Source organism: Limulus polyphemus, unplaced genomic scaffold (genome assembly GCF_000517525.1).
Source record: "Limulus polyphemus unplaced genomic scaffold, Limulus_polyphemus-2.1.2 Scaffold344, whole genome shotgun sequence".
In the NCBI taxonomy this organism is placed as follows: domain Eukaryota; kingdom Metazoa; phylum Arthropoda; class Merostomata; order Xiphosura; family Limulidae; genus Limulus; species Limulus polyphemus.
Window position 1 is genome coordinate 136105 of NW_013665954.1, and position 4177 is coordinate 140281.

A 4177-nucleotide genomic window follows, 5' to 3' on the forward strand; every position below is an offset into this window, starting at 1 on the left:
TCAATATTATGATTAAAATAGGAATGGTTGGGATTGTATCACGAAATGTCAATTGGATTAATTAACGGCACGAGACGTATTGTAAAAACACTTTACGGTAACACAGATTACTTAGAAGTGGTAACCGGAGAGACTACTGGAAAAAACATGTTATTTTGCCAAGAGTCACTTTACGTCCATCACCTACAGCTCTACCACTTAAGTTAGGCAGAAGATAATTTCCTATGAGAACAGCTTGTGCTATGACTATAAACAAAAATAAGGTTAGGTACTTGCCAGAGTGGTTGTTTACCTATCAGAGTCTCTGTTTGGACATGGCCAGCTTTATGTTACGATGTCACGAGTGAAGTCATTTGACAACTTGAAATTGCAAATTATCAACATAAATTAACAAGAAACATTGTCAAATATTGAAGGCATTTACAAGAAAAACTTGGCATTCCGTGAAAGTCTCTTATGAGGAACTTTTTCAGCGAAAATTCGCTGGATGTACACTTGTTTATTCATAATTCAATAATATATATATCCATAAGATACAGAAAGAAAATAATCCGACTTTCCCAAGCTTCTATAATTATCTCATAATTTCTTCATAATTCAATAACATAACTCCACAAAGTACAAAAATTTTTAAAGAGGGTGATTATTTTAATTTCTCGTATCTAACTTCATTACTGTTTGACAATACAAAACTCTTGCACGAGAATTAATTTTTTTAACCCTAGAAATATCCATGGAATCTGGATTCTATGAGTTTTTTAAACACATAATTTAAAACTGTAATACACCAAGTTGCTTGTAGGTAAAAAAGACATATGAGGCATGAATAAAACGTAAACACAAATTCCAAGATTGTAATTACTCCCGGCAATTACAGCTGTTGTTTTCTCCGAGTTTTACAGAGACATGCGAATAATTGCACCCAGTTATTTAGATCAGTTCTTCAGAGTGAGAGCTGTAGCAAAAAAAGACATAAAATCACTGAATATCATGCGATATGTGGACGCCACCGCTAGTGAGCGGTACAAAAATGAGTTTGTTTGTTTTGAAGTTAAGCACAAAGCTACACAATAGGCTATCTGTGCTCTGCCCACAACGTGTATCGAAACCCGATTTCTAGCATTGTAAGTCTGCAGACATATCGCTATGCCACTGGTTGATTGGTAGATTGGTAGCTGGTAGATTGAGGTTTTTCCGGTGGCTCATGGGAAATCATTGAGGATTTATAACGCTGAAATTTGGGTTTTGGACCCTGCGACTTGTATAGCACAGATAGCCCATTGTGTAGTTTCGTTCCTAACCAACTAACAAACAAAAGGTTGGGGAGTAATTCTACACATGTGCTTGCTGTTATACGTATGACAAGTGTAGAAGGACTGTAATAAAAGCATAACTTGGACGGTGAAATACTACATCAAGACGTGTTAAATAAACTTCTGAGAATAACAACTAAAGAAGAAAAAATAATTTACAAGTTTTTAGTTTCATTTTAAAAAAATTAATTTAATATTAAATATTAATATATTAAATTATATTCAATATTATTGTATTATTATACTAAATATTAATATTTAATATTTAAATTACGTGCAAGTAAATACTGGTATAGTTTCGATTTCGTGAAATTAAGTTCCATTAATCGAACCCCCCCACCACCACCACCACCCCCTTAGTGGCTCAGCGGTATTAGTGAACTAATCTGTATTGCAGAATGCTTGAGGAGAATCCTTGTTTGTGATACATTAGAGCGAGGTTTTTAGCTCTGTTTCACAAAATACTGTATTGTTGGACAAATACTAATGCATCTAATAAGCTGTGGATAGTTGACATTTCAAATATTTGTTTTAGAAAATGTAAAGTATATATCTTCAAAATTAGATGTGTCTGTTTTACTGAAAATTTTGAATTTAAATGTTTGCTTAATGATGTTGATAAATAAATTCAGGTACTTGCTTTGGTGTCAGCGACAGTGCGTTTGTTTCGTAGTGAGTTCTGGTGGATAAATTTGTTTTTCAGTAACAAGAAAACCATGATATTTAGATAAAGTAATGTCATAAGTATATCTATAAGCATGATTAATATGCAAAGCTTTGCTATGATATTTTTGCTAAGGTCTGTGGTCTGTCTTGGCCTGGTGGTTAGGGTGCTCAACTTGTGATATGCAGTTCGCGGGATCGACACCCGTCGTCGAACATGCTCGCCATTTCGGCCATGGAGGCGATAAAATGTGAATGTCAATCCAAGTATTCATTGGTAACGATAAGCCAGCTAGACCATCACTTCAGAATGAGGAACGGCTAACGAAGGTGTTCATCGAGTAACTTTGCATGAAATTCAATAAATAAGCTAACTAGGCTTCGTGATGTATGAAAATTAAAGTTCGAATAAATATAAATATAAAAACTATGGGCTGAAGTACCTCTCTTGAAACTGTTGGAAGACATGTTGGCTGAATTGTACGAATGTGTTGTTAAGTAAATAAATACATAACTTGTACGAATTCGTTTATTTTGAAACAATAGTAATTTCATGAGTAACATTAACATGAAAACATTTGTTTTTACTAATATAAAGTGCTAACTTAATAGAATTGTTGAATGATCTTGAAACTGTAGAAGAAAGACTCTTTTAGTTCTATCAATAGGAAGGTTTGTTGTTTTACCATCAAAGCCTTTAATGTTTTACAATAGAGTTACTGATGATAATGAACGAATTAATAATAGTTCTGTCTCTGATAATATTACAGTATTTGTTTAAGTGTTTTTTAATGTATTTCAAACCATTGCCTACTAGAATTGACAAATCCTTTCTCGTAGGTTTTTTAGCACCAGCAATAAATCTATATTTGGTGTTTTATGTGGTTTTGAAATCCAAAATAATTTAAGTATTACATCACAGGATTATATAGAATACAAATCATGGTCTTATAAAACTTTACGGTGTTTGTCCCGTAATAATAAACCTCATTACCAGAAGGTTGGGGTGTTTTAAAGTAAACCATAGTTAATACTGGTGAAGACTTATTAATCAAATGATTAGATAAAAACATTCAGAATGTTTGGTCACAGGAAAGCTTGGAGTTCAGTCAGTAACATAGGGTTGAAATCATAACCGGGTGGTTGCAGACCGGAAAATAATGAGTACGTGTAAATGCATGATCTTGCTTGATGGATGCTGACTCAGCATCTGTGAATGTATAATCCACCAAGTTTCAGAGTCAGTACTCGAGACTGCTGTTTTCCAAGATGGACATATACTGTTACTACAGCAAACCTTTTGGCTCGGACCAACTGCCGTCTCAGGAACATATCTCTCATCAGTGTCAGAGCCCAAGTCCACTGAGGGAATGAAGAAGAAAGAACGGTTCCCTTTGTCTTTGACCGAAACTGACCCCGACCCTGAAGGTCAAATAACACTCAAGCCCCAACTTGTTATCAAAGAGAGAACTGGTAATTCCATTGAATGTAAAGATAAAATTAAAGGCCTTGAAGCTATAACAATAGCAAATTTTCATTTCAATAATCTTTTCCCTAGTACTCCTAATAATTATAATTAAAAAGAGATTTTTAATCAATAATTTCAAAGCCCTCTTCTAATTCAGGTAAATCACTACACTGCGTTAGTAAACACAGAACTTCCTATGACAATGTCACTCATAAATGAATTCTTGTAGGCCATGTAATTTTGATTTGCCAATACATTTATGCAATTAGGCCAACATGTCTTTCAACAGATACAGGGAATTACAATTAAAGATAATTTCAGCTCACAAGTTGTAGATTTACATTTATTCGGACTAGACTTTTCATATGTTACAAACTTAACTAAAAAACATATTAAAGCTTTGCACATCAATTACGCTTGGAGATCTATAGATGATGTTATTATATCCTTGGAGATATATAGATGATGTTATTATATCCTTGGAGATATATAGATGATGTTATTATATCCTTGGAGATATATAGATGATGTTCTTATATACTTGGAGATATATAGATAATGTTCTTATATCCTTGGATATATATAGATGATGTTCCTATATCCTTGGAGATATATAGATGATGCTCTTATATCCTTGGAGATATATAGATGATGTTCTTATATCCTTGGAAATATATAGATGATGTTCTTATATCCTTGGAGATATATAGATGATGTTCTTATATCCTTGGAG